Source organism: Bubalus kerabau, chromosome 15 (assembly GCF_029407905.1).
Source record: "Bubalus kerabau isolate K-KA32 ecotype Philippines breed swamp buffalo chromosome 15, PCC_UOA_SB_1v2, whole genome shotgun sequence".
Classification (NCBI taxonomy): Eukaryota; Metazoa; Chordata; class Mammalia; order Artiodactyla; family Bovidae; genus Bubalus; species Bubalus kerabau.
Window position 1 is genome coordinate 84,876,368 of NC_073638.1, and position 17,687 is coordinate 84,894,054.

The 17,687-nt window shown below is 40.5% G+C and overlaps 1 long non-coding RNA gene across 3 annotated transcripts in view; it reads left to right on the forward strand.

Moving 5' to 3' along the window:
• Positions 1–17,687, forward strand: part of LOC129628635 (uncharacterized) — a 36,339-nt gene that overhangs the window by 13,906 nt on the left and 4,746 nt on the right. For 2 of the 3 annotated variants that reach the window (XR_008702833.1, XR_008702835.1), the window contains exon 3: positions 12,582–12,698. This is a non-coding gene — a long non-coding RNA (uncharacterized LOC129628635). Of the gene's footprint in view, positions 1–250; positions 308–12,581; positions 12,699–17,687 lie in introns of all 3 variants that reach the window. The other variant, XR_008702834.1, reaches the window with a different exon arrangement.

Consider the following 17,687-nt stretch of genomic DNA (forward strand, 5'->3'; position numbering starts at 1 on the left):
AACTAGATGCATTTTCTTGTAATTCACCTCATGGGCTCAATAAATTGTGATTGAAAAAAACTAAGTAAAATTTGACAGTCTTTTTGCCACATAAATTCACCTTAAGGGGTCCATGATGTTCTCAATGGTCCCACAAAAGGCTGAATATGATACTCTTCATGTTATGGCATTCCAGAATTCTCTTGCTTTTTAAGTTTATTACATGGAGATGTAATGACAGGGTATTAATAAATGTGATTTTTGTTTCCAGTTTTTGCTGTCAGGAATCTTTACAGTACTGTTTGAGAGGAGGCGTTCAAGGTCTTTGGTAAGTCAGAATGTTGGTAGCAGCTCTAAAAATGACTTTACTTGACAAAATGAGAGTCCATAAGGAAGTAGCATTGACTCTGAATCACTAGAAACCTACCCAAATTTTTGGAGGATAGATTGTTAAGATATAAGAACTTTAATTTTCTACTGAATCTTTATCAAAAGGAAAAAGATATACTCCAATTACTGAAATCTTTGTTACATTTCATTAGCCATAAAAATAATTCAAGATGTATGAAGTTAATCATGGAATTAAATTTCTATTATGATAAATCATTTAATGTAAATTAAAACGTTGCTTATCACACTTGAATTTGGATTTCTTGAAATGATCCAGTGTCTGTTATTACCTGTTCCTTTCTTCTTTTTCATATTTCTAGGAAGGTTTGATTGTATGATGGAAAATATGTTCGAGATATTGTAAAGAGTCTGGAATGTGTTGATTTCCTATAGTGTTTAGTTTTATGTCCATGGGTAGTAAAATGGAAAGATAAGAAATTGGAGTAACTATAAATATTAATGCTGGCAGGTTGATTTCTGGGATGGTAGCACAAGCAACTCTATGATGTCATTCTTCCATTCTGCCCTCCCCCCACGTCCCCCCACCCCCAGTCATGGGCTGTGATCTGAACCACGGCTCAGCTTTCACTCTCCCACCTGGAACCATATGCCTCCAAGTTAAGGTCCCTGAGTCTCTCCCAAAAGAAGGAAAATGTCAGCAAAAAAAAGACCCTAAAATTAATAGTTTCAAAGTGCATGCATGTGCTTGCAAAGTCACTTCTGTTGTGTCTGACTCTTTGTGACCCTATGGACTGAGCCTACCTAGCTCCTCTGTCCATGGGATTCTCCAGGCAAGAATCCTGGAGTGGGTTGCCACGCCCTCCTCCAGGGACTCCTCCCAATCCAGGGATCAAACCAGGGTCTCTTACATCTCCTGCATTGGCAGGCGGGTTCTTTACCACTAGCGCCACCTGGGGTGGGCATTCAGTTCAGTTCAGATCAGTTCAGTCGCTCAGTCGTGTCCAACTCTTTGTGACCCCATGAATCGCAGCACACCAGGCCTCCCTGTCCATCACCAACTCCCAGAGTTCACTCAGACTCACGTCCATCGAGTCAGTGATGCCATCCAGCCATCTCATCCTCTGTCGTCCCCTTCTCCTCCTGCCCCCAATCCCTCCCAGCATCAGAGTCTTTTCCAATTAGTCAACTCTTTGCATGAGGTGGCCAAAGTACTGGAGTTTCAGCTTTAGCATCATTCCTTCCAAAGAAATCCCAGGGCTGATCTCCTTCAGAATGGAATGGTTGGATCTCCTTGCAGTCCAAGGGACTCTCAAGAGTCTTCTCCAACACCACAGTTCAAAAGCATCAATTCTTTGGTGCTCAGCTTTCTTCACAGTCCAACTCTCACACCCTACATGACCACTGGAAAAACCATAGCCTTGACTAGACGAACCTTTGTTGGCAAAGTAATGTCTCTGCTTTTGAATATGCTATCTAGGTTGGTCATAACTTTCCTTCTAAGGAGTAAGCGTCTTTTAATTTCATGGCTGCAGTCACTATCTGCAGTGATTTTGGAGCCCAAAAAAATAAAGACTGACACTTTCCACTGTTTCCCCATCTATTTCCCATGAAGTGATGGGATGGACATCATGCCATGGACATTAACCAAACTCAAAGTAAAAGCCGAAAATTGTCTATCCCGGTGACACCACTGAGTGTCAAGAAACAGAGCTCTGTGATGTGTTAACCTGGAGATATTCCCAGTTCCACCTCAATCCCCAGCTCATTGGCACAGTAGCCAGGAAAAGCCTAGTCTTGCAGTCAGCTGAGAGGACTGACATCCTCTGATGCTCTCTTAAAATCATCATTCTCTGGGCACAGTCGATATTTTCTTAACTTACAGCAATCTGAAAAATCTCTGTCCCCAGGCTGTTGCGGCTATTTGTGTAGATACAAAGTGAACACAAAGTCCTGTCACAAGGAAAGTACTGAACGAATATCAGGGCACTGACTGCGGCGCAGCTGCCTAAAGCTGTGAGTTCAGTTGCAAGGAACCAAAGCTTGGTCAGAAATTTAAAAGAAAATCTTTGATAACTAGAAAACCACAGGGAGCTTTTTTTTTTTTTCTCATTTTTAAAGTTTTAATTTAAACTTTTTCTTCCAGTTTTATTGAAGTATAATTGACATATCCATAAATACATATAATTAACACTGGTCTATGCCATATATGAAAGTCATTAACAGAATAAATCCTGAGAGTTCTCATCACAAGGAAAAGTATTTTTTTTCTACTTCCTTAATTTTCTGTGTATGTGAGACAATGGATGTTTACTAAACTCATTGCAATAATAATTTCATGATGTATGTAAGTCTAATCATTATGCTATACACCTTAAACTATTCACAGGGAGCTTTGAGAAGCCTCAGCATATTCTTAGAGATCAAAAATACTGTGTACATGTGGAAAACTATCCACGTCTAAGAGGAAAGACTTGGGGAAGGAGAAATACCCATCCTGGCTGGCTCTGAAACCCCGGGCAAGCAAAAAGTGGAAGCTAAGACTGTTCTAAACTTACTGAAATTCTAAAGTGTGTGTTTTCACACAGGTTCCCCTTGGTGAAGGCATTAAATTCTACTGGCCCAGAGGTCACCCAGGAAGCCATTGGTTCTGTCTCGTTTTTCAGGATAGTTGATTTACAATGTCGTGTTCATTTCAGGTGTACAGTGAAGTGAGTCAGTTACACATATACATAGAAGGAGTTTTTAAAGGAACTTCTTCCAAAAATAGAGAATTCAGAGACCCCAGATCAAAACTGTAGGAAATGAATTTAGGAAAGTCACTAAACAAATAAGCAAGAACAAGAAAACAACAACCAAAAATACAGCAAAAATAATGAATTCCGGATGGGAAAGGAGGAATCTAATGGAAAATTTGTTACAACATATGATGTTAAATGTCCATTTAAAATAGAAAGCATGCAAAGACTCTGAAATTTATTTCACATATTCGAGGGGGGAAAAAGCAACCAACAGATAGTGTCCCTAATGAGGCACAGACTTTGGACCTTATAGTCCATGACAGTAAATCGTCTGTTAAAAACATGTTCAAAGAACTAAAGAAAATGATGTTTAAAGAGGTAAAGGATAAAAGTGATGTCTCACCAAATAGATACGAATAATGAGACAGAAACTATTTAAAAAAAAAAAAACACAGATACTCTAATTAAAAAGGGCAAGCACTAAATAAATGAAGAATTCACTAAAGTAAATAAAGAACAGACTAGAGTTGGCAGAAAAAAGAATCAGAAAATGTGAAGATAGGTCAGTAGAGATTACTTAATAAGAGGGGCATAAGATGGAAAAATGAAGAAAAATGAACACAGACTCAAAACCATCAGCCAGCATCAGCCACGTGTGTGCTCAGCTGCTCTGTCATGTCCAGCTCTCTGTGACCTCATGGACTGTACCCACCAGCTCCTCTGTCCATAATTCTCCTGGCAAGAATATTGAGATGGGTTGCCATTTCCTACTCCAAGGGATCTTCCCGACTCAGGAATCAAACCCGCATCTCCTGCATTGGCAAGTGAATGCTTTACCACTGAGACACCTGGGAAGCTCACTATCAAACATATGAATGTATGTGTATAATAGAGATTCCCCCAAACAGAAGAGAAAGTAAAAGGGACAGAAAGCATATTTGAAGAAATACTGGCAGAAAATTTTCCAACTTGATGAAAAAATAATAATCTAAATGTTAAAGATGATGAATAGATTCCAAGTGGAATAAGCTTGAAAAAATTCACATATAGTCTTACCAAAATTGAAATGATTGAAAGTCAAGAATAGAGAAAAATCTCAAAAGCAGCAAATGAAAAAATGATTTATAGTGTACAAGAGACCCTCGATAATATTATAGCTGGCTTTATCAGAAGTCACAGAATGCTGAGGCAGTAAGATGACATTTTCAATGTTTGGGGGAGTGGGGGACTGTCAGAAAATCTTTATCCAGGCAAACTGTCCTTCAAAACTTAAGGAGAGAGTAGCTTCCTACCACCACCTCTTCTCCCTTCATCTCTTCCTTTCTCAATCTTTTCACTGACATTCAGGGGGATGCTCACCATAATTTGGTGGGGGGGGGGGCGCAGTTAACATGAGTCTGCAGCAAAGAAAGGAGACCTTGAAGATTCCTGAGCTCTTGCAGGATGACGGCGCTTCTGAGTTGCTTGCCTTTAGGTGAGAGCTTCTGGCCTTTCATAAAGATCCCCAGGCCTTCCCACTGCCTGCCTTCTGGATGCTGTCACTGAAGGACAAATCCAGGACCACTTCGGAGGACTGACTTTTGGAACCTCTGACCCCGCCACCTCTTCTTTGTTTCCTGAAGTCTCCAATGTATTAATGCGAAATTGAGAGAGGTCATCTTCCTGGAGACAATTTACACATGCAAAGAATATTGTGGATCAGTAATATTAGACAAGAGAAGAGTTTGTTGCAACTTCTTGCTGGTCTCTGGGACCACAGGCACTTCACACACACACCTCAGTTGTGGCCACTGTACCCAAACCTGTCATGAGCAAGTATCCATCATGATGCCAAGACCTGGCTCCACCCACTGCTTCAGGCTCCAGAGCTGGACACCTCACACCAAACAGCAAGACAGGAACATAGCCCCACCTGTCAGCAGACAGGCTGCCTAAAGCCGTGCAAAGCTCACAGACACCTGAAAATGCACACCTGTTGTGGCCCCGCCTATCAGAAGGAAAAGACTCAGCACCACCCACCAGGCTGCATTCACCATCCCTCCCACTCGGAAGACTACACAAGCTCCTGGACCAAGCTTACCCAAGAGGGAACAGACAACAGGAGCACGAGGAACTGTGACCACAGACAGTAATTTAGACAAAATTAGAGGACAGAGAAATATGTTGCAGATGGAGTTGCAAGGTAAAAACCCACAAGAGCAAATAAATGAAGAGGAAATAGGCCATCTACCTGAAAAAGAATTCAGAGTGATATTAGCAAAGATGACCCAAGATCTCAGAAATACAATGGAGGCACAGATTGAGATGGTACAAGAAATGTTAACAAGGACCTGGAAGAACTAAAGAACAAACAGACAGTGATGCACAGCACAATAACTGAAATGAAAACTGCACCAGAAAGAGCCAATAGCAGAGTAGCTTAGGTAAAAATACGGATAAGTGAGCTGCAAGACGTAATGGAGCAGAATAAAACGAACAGAAATGAGGACAGGCTCAGAGACCCTGGGACAACGTCAGCTGCACCAACATTAGAATCATAGGGGTCCCAGAAGGAGAAGAGGAAGAGAAATGGTCTGAGAAAACACTTGAAGTGGTTACAGCCAAAAACTTCCCTAACATGGGAAAGGAAATAGTCAACCCAAGTCCTGGAAGTGCAGAAAGTCCCATATAGGATAAACCCAAGGAGAAACATGTCAAGGCAAATGCTAATCAAACAAAAATTAAATACAATGAAAAATATTAAAGCAGCCACAGAAAAGCAACAAATACCATACAAGGGACTCCCCATAGGTTATCAGCTGATTTTTCAGCAGAAACTCAGCAGACCAGAGGGGATGGCATGATATATTTAAAGTGATGAAAGGGGAAAATCCACAACCAAGATTACCCAGCAAGGATCTTATTCATATTCAATGGAGAAAGCAAAAGCTTTACAGATAAGCAAAAGCTAAGAGAATTCAACACCACCAATCCAGCTTTCCAACAAATGCTAAAGGAACTTCTCTAGGTGGGAAACACGAGAGAAGGAAAAGACCTACAAGAAGAAACCCAAAACAATTAAGAAAAGTCTAATAGGAACATGCATATTGACAGTTACCTTAAATAGATTAAATGTTCCAACCAAAAGACAGATTGGTGCAGTGGAAACGAGAATAAGACCCATTTATGTGCTGTCTACAAGAGACCCACTTCAGGCCTAGGGACACATACAGAGTGAAAATGAGGGAATGGAAAAAGATATTGCATTGCATTTCAATGCAGATGGAAATCATAAACATCAGAGCAAAAATAAATGAAATAAGAGACTAGAAAAACAATGGAAAAGATCAATGAAATGAAAAGTTGGTTCTTTGAAAAGATAAACAACATTGATAAGCATTTAGCCAGATGCAAGAAAAAAGTGGAGAGGGCCCAAATCAATAAAATTAGAAAGGAAAAAGGAGAAGTTTAACAGCTGATACCACAGAAATATAAAGGATCATAGGAGACTACTACAAGCAACTGTATGCCCACAAATGGACAACCTGGGAGAAATGGACACATTCTTAGAAAAGTACAACCTTCTAAAGACTGAATCAGGAAGAAAAAGAAGATAAGAGCAGACCAATCACAAGCAATGGAATTGAAACTGTGCCTAAAAATCTTCCAACAAACAAAAGTCCAGGACCACCTGGGTTCACAGGCAAATTCTATCAAACATTTACAGAAGAGCTTACACCTATCCTTCTCGAACTTTTCAAAAAGATTACAGAGGGAAGAACACTCCCAAATTCATTCTACGAAGCCTCCATCAGCCCGCTACCAAAACCAAAGATATCACACAAAAAAGAAAATTACAGGGTAATACCATTGATGAACACAGATGCAAAAACACTCAACAAAGCACTAGAAACTGAATCCAATAGCACATTGAAAGGATTAACACCATCAAGTGGGATTTACCCTAAGAAGTGCAAGGATTTTCAAGATACATAGATCAATCAGTGTGATACACCATATTAACAAGTTGAAAAATAAAAACCATATGATCATCTCAATAGATGCAGAAAAAGCTTTCGACACAATTCAGTACCCATTTATGATAAAAACTCTCCAGAAAAGTGGGCAAAGAGGGAACCTACCTTGACATAATAAAGACCAAATATGACAAACCCATGGCAAGCATCGTTCTCTATGGTGAAAAACTGAAAGCATTTCCTGTAAGATCAGAAATAAGATAAGGGTGTCAGTCCACTCTTGCCACTGTTATTCAACATAGTTTTGGAAGTCCTAGCTATGGCAGTCAGAGAAGAAAAAGAAAAGTAATCCAATTGGAAAAGAAGTAAAACGGTCACTCTCTGCAGATAACATGATGCTATATATAGAAAACCCTAAAGAGGCCACCAGAAACCACTAGAGCCAATCAATGAATTTAGTAAAGTTAAAGTTTAGTAATTCTGCAGGATATAAAATTAACACACAGAAACCTCTTGCATTCCTATACACTGGAAACAAAATATCAGAAAGAGAAATTAGGAAGACAATCCCATTTACCACTGCGACAAGAAGAATAAAATGACTATGATTAGACCTACCTAAGAAGGCAAAAGACTCATACTTAGAAAACTATAAGATGATGATGAAGGAAATCAAATATGAAACAAAAGGATGGAGAGATTATATCATGTTCTTGGATTGGAAAAATCATTATTATAAAAATGGCTATACTACCCAAAGCAATCTACAAATTAAGTGCTGCTGCTCCTAAGTCACTTCAGTCATGTCCCACTCTGTGTGACCCCACAGACGGCAGCCCACCAGGCTCCCCCATCCCTGGGATTCTCCAGGCAAGAACACTGGAGTGGGTTGCCATTTCCTTCTCCAATGCAGGAAAATGAAAAGTGAAAGGGAAATAGCTCAGTCGTGTCTCTGTCAAATAACCAGTGGCTATACAGCAAATTCCCATTGGCTATTTTCATATGGTAATGTAAGTTTCCACATTACTCTCTCCATACATCTCACCCTCTCCTCCCCTCTCCTGATGTCCATAAGTCTATTTTCTATGGCTCAGGAAACTCAACAGGGTCTCTGTATCAACCTAAAGGGGTGGGGTGGGGAGGGAGACGAGAGGGAGGTTCAAGGGGGAGGGGATATATGTGTACCTATGGCTGATTCATGTTGAGTTTGACAGAAAACAACAAAATTCTGTAAAGCAATTATCCTTCAATTATAAAATAAATAAATTATATTAAAAAAAAATAACCACTGGCACTTTTCACAGAATTAGAACAAAAAAGTTTTTGTGTGGAAACAAGACCCCGAGTAGCCAAAGTAATCTTGATAAAGATAAAAAGAGGTGGAGACGCACATATGGACACCTTATCTTTGACAAAGGAGGCAAGAATATACAATGGATTAAAGACAATCTCTTTAACAAGTGGTGCTGGGAACTCTGGTCAACCACTTGTAAAAGAATGAAACTAGAACACTTTCTAACACCATACACAAAAATAAACTCAAAATGGATTAAACATCTCAACGTAAGACCAGACACTATAAAACTCTTAGAGAGTTTTATGCTGCCTATGCTTTACAGGGAGAACACTCTTTGACATAAATCCCAGCAAGATCCTTTTGACCCACTTCCTGGAATAATGAAAATAAAAACAAAAATGAACAAAGAGGCACTAATTAAACTTAACAGCCTTTACACAGCCAAGAAAACCATAAACAGACTTAAAAGACAATGCTCAGAATGGGAGAAAATATTTCCAAACAAAGGATTAATCTCCAAACTATACAAGCAGTTAGTTCATGTAGTTCAATAGCAAAAATAACAAACATCCTAGTCAAAAAAAAAAAAAAATGGGTGGAAGACCTAAACAGATATTTCTTCAAAGAAGACATACAGATAGCCAACAAACACATGAAAAGATGCTCAACATTGCTTATTATGAGAAATGGAAATCAAAACTACAATGAGATACCACCTCACACCAGTCAGAATGGCCATCATCAAAAGTCTACAGACAATAAATGCTGGAGAAGATATGAAGAAAAGGGAACCCTCTTGTAAATGTAAATTCCTCTTGGGAAGGTAAATTGATACAGCCACTGTGGAGAGCAGTATGGAGGTTCTTTAAAAAAAAAAAAAAACTAAAAACGGTCATATGACCCAGAAATCCCACCACTGGGCATATACCTTGAGAAAACCGTAATTCAAAAAGACCACATGTACCTCAATGTTCATTGCAGCATTATTTACAATGGCCAAGACATGGAAGCAACCTAAATGCCCACTGGCAGATGACTGGATAAAGAAGATGTGGAACATATATACAGTGGAATGTTATTCAGCCATAAAAAGAGCAAAGTTGGGTCATTTGTAGTGATGTGGATGAGCCTAGAGCCTGTCACCCAGAGTGAAGTAAGTCAGAGAAAAACAAATATTGTACATTAATGCATATACATGGAATCTAAAAATAAATGGCACTGATGAACCTACTGCAGGACAGGAACAGACTCACACATCTAGAGGACAGATGTCAGGACAGTGGAGGAAGGAGGACAGGACGGGCTGAGAGGGGAGCATTGACAGACATTCGCGACCAGGCGCGGAATCGCTGCTGGGAGCCTGCTGCGCAGCCCAGGGAGCTCCGCTCAGCGCTCTGCGGTGACGGAGAGGGGTGGGATGGGAGCCAGGCAGAGGCCCCAGAGGGAGCGGAAAGCATATACACGCAGCCCAGTCACGTTGTTGTACAGCAGAAACTAACACATCGTAAAGCAAATATAGTCCAATTTTTAAAAATCAAGATTGAATTACATTTCTGTACTATAATTTACTAAGCAATGATTTTGAACATCTAGATTATAAGAATGAAATAATGAATATATTATTTCATTGTGATTGTCTTTTTAAAAGCAGATATTTTTTTGCCAAAAGAATAAGCTGAGATCACTGTACAACCATGGACAGCAATAAACATATAATCTGGTGAAATAAGTTCCAGAATCCATTAGTTTATCCTGCTCATTATCTAATTTATGTAAGATAAAAGTAAATCCTACTGATGCAAATTAGGACAATAAGATAAGGATAAGATAATGTCTCCTATAGCAGTATCACGTCTTAGCACCTCTCTGACATCATACACGAACAAAATGTCATTATGCAGCAGCATTTTCCATAGAGATTGTCTTGAGTACCTAGTCTGAGAAGAATATGGCCTGAAACCAGAGTAGGCCGGCCCAGCAATGTAACTTCCCACTATTTTTCAAGATAAAACCCTAAATCTCTATCTAGATAGCATCTGTCTCTCTAACAGTTTCCCTCAGCTCCCCTTTTTTGCACTATAAAATGAACCATGGCGAACTCCTGGAATATTAACTCCCTGGTAATCTGACCCGTGGAGGCACTCTGGTTTTGCTTATAGAGTTAACCTCTTTCTAATATTCTATTCACATTTAACATGCACTTGTTTGTCTTCCTCATTAGTCGACTAGAAAGCTCCTTGAGTTCAGAGACCATGTCTTTTCTATCTCTTTATTCATGAAGAGCACTGTTTGCATGGTACAGATAAGACATTCAATAGTTATTTGTCCTTGAAGGAATAAATATATAAATACTACAAAATCTGCCTGCAATGCAGGAGCCCCTGGTTCGATTCCTGGCTTGGGAAGATCCCCTGGAGAAGAGATAGGCAACCCACTCCAGTTTTCTTGGGCTTCCCTGGTGGCTCAGACAGTAAAAGAATCCGCCTGCAATGCAGGAGGCCTGGATTTGATCCCTGGGTTGGGAAGATCCCCTGGAGAAGGGAAAGGCTACCCTCTCCAGTTTTCTTGCCTGGAGACTTCCATGGACAGAGGAGCCTGGCGGGCTGTAGTCCATGGGGCTGCAAAGAGTCAGACAGGACTGAGCGACTTTCACTTTCACATCAAAAGTTCAGTCTTATAATCCATTGTATATTCTTGCCTCCTTTGTCAAATATAAGATGTCCATATGTGCGTGGATTTATCTCTGGGCTTTCTATTTTGTTCAGTGCTGGGAACTCTGGTCAACCACTTGTAAAAGAATGAAACTAGAACACTTTCTAACACCATACACAAAAATAAACTCAAAATGGATTAAAGATCTAAATGTAAGACCAGAAACTATAAAACTCCTAGAGGAGAACATAGGCAAAACACTCTCTGACATACATCACAGCAGGATCCTCTATGACCCACCTCCCAGAATAGTGGAAATAAAAGCAAAAATAAATGGGACCTAATTAAACTTAAAAGCTTCTGCACATCAAAGTAAACTATTAGCAAGGTGAAAAGACAGCCTTCAGAATGGGAGAAAATAATAGCAAATGAAGCAACTGACAAACAACTAATCTCAAAAATATACAAGCAACTCCTACAGCTCAACTCCAGAAAAACAAATGACCCAATCAAAAAATGGGCCAAAGAACTAAATAGACATTTCTCCAAAGAAGACATACAGATGGCTAACAAACACATGAAAAGATGCTCAACATCACTCATTATCAGAGAAATGCAAATCAAAACCACTATGAGGTACCATTTCACGCCAGTCGGAATGGCTGCGATCCAAAAGTCTACAAGCAATAAATGCTGGAGAGGGTGTGGAGAAAAGGGAACCCTCTTACACTGTTGGTGGGAAGGCAAACTAGTACAGCCACTATGGAGAACAGTGTGGAGATTCCTTAAAAAACTGGAAATAGAACTGCCTTATGATCCAGCAATCCCACTTCTGGGCATACACACTGAGGAAACCAGAAGGGAAAGAGACATGTGTACCCCAATGTTCATCACAGCACTGTTTATAATAGCCAGGACATGGAAGCAACCTAGATGTCCATCAGCAGATGCATGGATAAGAAAGCAGTGGTACATATACACAATGGGGTATTACTCAGCCATTGAAAAGAATACATTTGAATCAGTTCTAATGAGGTGGATGAAACTGGAGCCTATTATACAGAGTGAAGTAAGCCAGAAAGAAAAACAGCAATACAGTATACTAACGCATATATATGGAATTTAGAAAGATGGTAACAATAACCCTGTGTACGAGACAGCAAAAGAGACACTGATGTATAGAAGAGTCTTATGGACTCTGTGGGAGAGGGAGAGGGTGGGAAGATTTGGGAGAATGGCATTGAAACATGTAAAATATCATGTATGAAATGAGTTGCCAGTCCAGGTTCGATGCACGATACTGGATGCTTGGGGCTGGTGCACTGGGACGACCCAGAGGGATGATATGGGGAGGGAGGAGGGAGGAGGGTTCAGGATGGGGAATACATGTATACCTGTGGTGGATTTATTTTGATATTTGGCAAAACTAATACAATTTTGTAAAGTTTAAAAAAAAAAAAAGTTCAGTCTTACTGATATTCTGAAAAATCTGCAGTTTTGACTGTCCTTTTAATGACCTTACCATTCTGGAAAGATCAGAATTTATATAAATCTTCTACTTGAATATACTTAACTTCCAATGACCTAGCGGCTCTTTTTCTGTTTCAGATGACCTGTTCTATAGTGTTGAACGTCTTGAGTGCCTGCAGTGCCGTGATTGGTCTGCTTTTACTATGTCTTGAATTTTTAATCTTTGGTTTAGCTAAAAAATCTATTTGGCCACATGTAAGTACCGGTTTCTATGAGAATTTCATCACAAATTTACAATTACATTCTAAATCCTTTAGTGATTTACCGAAGTATGCACTTTACAAGATGTGGAGGTGACCTTCATCAGTAGCTCGCTCTTCTGCGCACGTGCTTACTCTCAGCACAGCTCGGCCTGTGGCCTGTATCCCTGCACCTGCTGTTGCCATTTAGCCACTGAGTCGTACCTGATTCTCCTGTGCCCTGTGGACGGTAGCCTCGCTGTGCTACTCTGTCCGTGGGATTTCCCAGGCAGGAATATTTGAGTGGGTTGCCATTTTCTTCTCCAGGGGATCATCCCAATCCAGGGATTGAACCTGCATCTCCTGAACTGGCGAGTAGATAATTCACCACTCGCCACCAGGATATACCACATTCCTAAACCTCAGGTGACCCAAAACCACGAGTAACCACATGGAATGTCTCATAAACATTAATACATATATTTCGAGTGACTTAGCATTATATTGAATTCCGATAGTTTTATGATAGGTAGGTCAGTTCCTCTCAGTTACCTGCATCTCTGAGGCCAACTTTCTCAGGCCTTAGAAGATCAAGGTAATTATAGCAAGATTTGATCTTCAGTGAAGGAAATAATATCCTATGTACTTGTAATATCCGAGAATTTACGTTCACTATCAGGGCTGTATATATTTTGTCAATATAGTCTGTCGACAGAATAAAGCTAAGTCCTGTGGATGCAAGCAGCCTGGAACACAGGTGTACTCAGTCCTCTACGCACATGGCTGTGGACATTCTTGCATTGCTTGCTCCTTGTCTGCCTGTCAGCAGGCCTGTGTGAGTCTGTTTAAGTATGTCTGTGTTTGCAGTTCAGTATCCGTGTATATCCGTTTTGATACATGTGGGACGCTGGGCAGACATACATGCTCTTATCTGTATAGGTTTGTTGCTATGCAGAGGAGAAGCTAAGAGGGGAAAGAAGATGGAAGTCAGTCCTAAGCAAGTTGTGTAGGAACTGAAGCCTTCTCTGTAGGTTCCCTCTTCTGCTCTATCCCATCTACCCAGGGCTTGACAGAGGCTGAAACAGCTGGGCCTTCAACCAAGACCTAGAAACAAACTTTTCTGAAGAGAGCCCATTGGATATTGCCTGTTTTTTCAGCATGCTCTGGCACCCCACTCCAGTACTCTTGCCTGGAAAATCCCATGGATGGAGGAGCCTGGTAGGCTGCAGTCCATGGGGTCGCTAAGAGTCGGACATGACTGAGCGACTTCACTTTCACTTTTCACTTTCATGCATTGGAGAAGGAAATGGCAACCCACTCCAGTGTTCTTGCCTGGAGAATCCCAGGAACGGGGGAGCCTGGTGGGCTGCCGTCTATGGGGTCGCACAGAGTCGGACACGACTGAAGCGACTTAGCAGTAGCAGCTCCTTACTTCAAAATCCAAAACTGTTGAGTAATTAGCTAGTTCCAAAACTTATGTTAGTTTGCATTTTGCTGAATTTTTCTTATTTCTACATAATGAAAATGGCTACAGTAATTGGGATAGCAGACTTCTTCAGGGAATGATTTATGTCTGATTCACTTTAAGAAACAACTCTAAGAAATGTTAAACTACTTGCTAAGGGCCACAGGGCTGGTCCCTTGCTGAACTTGTCAGGATGGCCATCCTGATGAACTAATCAGGATGGCTTAAATTCCAAATTATTTCACTACACAAAATTGACCTTTAAGAGAAATCAATTAAATGGCACATCAAAAAGAACTGTCTTCCCAACTATGACCTCTAAGTGGCCACCAGAGGCTCTGAGCTGCAGCTGATATGTCAGCAGGTCATGATTCCTGCTGCCAGGGGTGGACACTGCTCCAGACCTTTAGGGGAATCCAGACCTTCTTTTGTTACTGAGTGCGATAACTTTGTTGAATAAAGACCTTTATCCCCAGGGAAAAAAAAAAAAAAAAAAGAACTGTCTTATTGGTGTACAGGATGTTAATATTTTATGATGCTTACCCTGAAGGAAAACTTAAAGGGAAATTGTAAATAAATGTAAACCTCTGGATATCGCTTCAGATTATTTTTACATAATAAGAATGTTCGTTTTACTGGATTGGAATACAATCACAACCTTAACTGTTTCATTTTTCAAATTCATCTCTTGACCCTCCATTGTTCATATTAGCAATAAATCTGAGATCTTGTTGAGGTCCAATCCCAGTTTGTTCTCTCAATTTATTCAAGAACATTGGGAGCCTTAAGTTCAATACTGACTGTATACCTCTAGTTGATACATCCTGGAACATCTTAGGAGTCCCCCAGCATACCTGTAATTTCCACTGTCATGGCTTCAGTTCAGTTCAGTCACTCAGTTGTGTCCAACTCTTTGCAACTTCATGGACTGAAGCACGCCAGGCTTCCCTGTCCATCACCAACTCCCGGAGCTTGCTCAAACTCATGTCTATCGAGTTGGTGATGCCATCCAGCCATCTCATCCTCTGTCATCCCCTTCTCCTCCTGCCTTCAATCTTTCCCACCATCAGGGACTTTTCCAATGAGTCAGCTCTTCACATCAAGTAGCCAAAATATTATAGCTTCAGCTTCAACATCAGTGCTTCCAATGACCATTCAGGACTGATTTGCTTTAGGATCAACTGGTTGGATCTCCTTGCTGTCCAAGGAACTCTTAAGAGTCTTCTCCAACACCACAGTTCTTCAGCACTCAGCTTTCTTTATAGTCCAACTCTCACATCCATACATGACTACTGGAAAAACCATACCTTTGACTATATGGACCTTTATCAATAAAGTAATGTCTCTGCTTTTCAATATGCTGTCTAGTTTGTCATAGGTTTTCTTCCTAGGAGCAAGTGTCTTTAAATTTCATGGCTGCAGTCACCATCTGCAGTGATTTTAGAGCCCAAGAAAATGAAGTCTGTCACTGTTTCCATTATGTCCCCATCTATTTGCAATGAAGTGATGGGATCAGAAGCCGTGAGTCTTAGTTTTTTGAATGTTGAGTTTTAAGCCAGCTTTTTCACTCTCCTCTTTCACTTTCATCAAGATGCCCTTTAGTTCTTCTTCACTTTCTGCTATAAGGATGGTGTCATCTGCATATCTGAGGTTATTAATATTTCTCCTAGCAATCTTGATTCCAGCTTGTGCTTCATCCAGCCCAGCATTTCGCATGATGTACTCTGAATATAAGTTAAATAAGGAGGGTGACAATATCAGCCTTGAATATTGTCCTTTCCTGATTTGGAACCAGTTTGTTGTTCCATGTCTGGTTCTAACTGTTACATCTTGACCTGCCTACAGATTTCTCAGGAGGCAGGTAAGGTGGTCTGGTATTCCCATCTCTTCAAGGATTTTCCACAGTTTGTTGTGATCCACATAGTCAAAGGCTTTAGCATAGTCAATGAAGAAGAAGTAGATGTTCTTCTGGAACTCTCTTGCTTTTTCTATGATCCAACAGATGTTGGCAATGTGATCTCTGATTCCTCTGCCTTTTCTAAATCCAGGTTGAACATCTGGAAGTTCTCAGTTCACGTACTGTAGAAACCTAGTTTTGAGAATTTTGAGCATTACTTTGCTAACGTGTGAGATGAGTGCAGTTGTGCGGTAGTTTGAACAGTTTTTGGCATTGCCTTTCTTTGGGATTGGAATGAAAACTGACCTTTTCCAGTCCTGTGGCCACTGCTGAGTTTTCCAAATTTGCTGGCATATTGAGTGCAGCGTTTTCACAGCATCCTCTTTCAAGATTTGAAAGAGCTCAGCTGGAATTCCATCACCTCCACTCACTTTGTAGTGATGTTTCCTAAGGTCTGCTTGACTTCACATTCCAGGACGTCTGGCTCTAGGTGAGTGATCACACCATCGTGGTTATCTGTGTCATGAAGATCTTTTTTGTACAGTTCTTCTGTGTATTCTTGCCACCTCTTCTTAATCTCTTCTGCTTCTGTTAGGTCCATACCATTTCTGTCCTTTATTGTGCCCATCTTTGCATGAAATGTTCCTTGGTATCTCTTTCTTGAAAAGATCTCTAGTCTTTCCCATTCTATCGTTTTCCTCTATTTCTTTGCAATGATCACTGAGGGAAGCTTTCTTATCTCTCCTTGCTATTCTTTAGAACTCTGCATTCAAATGGGTATATCTTTCCTTTTCCCCTTTCCCTTTCACATCTCTTCTTTCCTCAGCTATTTGGAAGGCCTCCTCAGACAGCCATTTTGCCTTTTATACTGTATTTCTTTTTCTTGGGGGTGGTCTTGATCTCTGTCTCCTGTACAATGTCACAAACCTCTGTCCATAGGTCTTCAGGCACTCTATCAGATCTAATCCCTTGAATCTATTTCTCACTTCCACTGTATAATTGTAAGGGATTTGATTTAGGTCATACCTGAATGATCTAGTGGTTTTCCCTACCTTCTTCAACTGAAGTCTGAATTTGGCAATAAGTAGTTCATGATCTGAGCCACAGTCAGCTCCCGGCTTTGTTTTTGCTGACTGTATAGAGCTTCTCCATCTTCGACTGCAGAGAATATAATCAGTCTGATTTCGGTGTTGACCATCTGGTGATGTCCATGTGCAGAGTCTTCTCTTGTGTTGGATGATGGTGTTTGCTGAGACCAGTGTGTTGTCTTGGCAAAACTCTCTTAGCCTTTGCCCTGCTTCATTTTGTTCTCCAAGGTCAAACTTGCCTGTTACTCCAGGGATCTCTTGACTTCTTAGTTTTGCATTCCAGTCCCCTATGATGAAAATGACATCTTTTCTTGGTTATAGTTCTAGAAGATCTTGTAGGTCTTCATAGAACTGTTCAACTTGAGCTTCTTCAGCTTTACTGGTTGGGGCATAGGCTTGGATTATTGTGATATTGAATGGTTTGCCTTGGAAACAAACAGATCATTCTGTCATTTTTGAGATTGCACCCAAGTACTGCATTTTGGACTCTTTTGTTGACTATGAGGGCTACTCCATTTCTTCTAAGGGATTCTGGCCCACAGTAGTAGATATAAT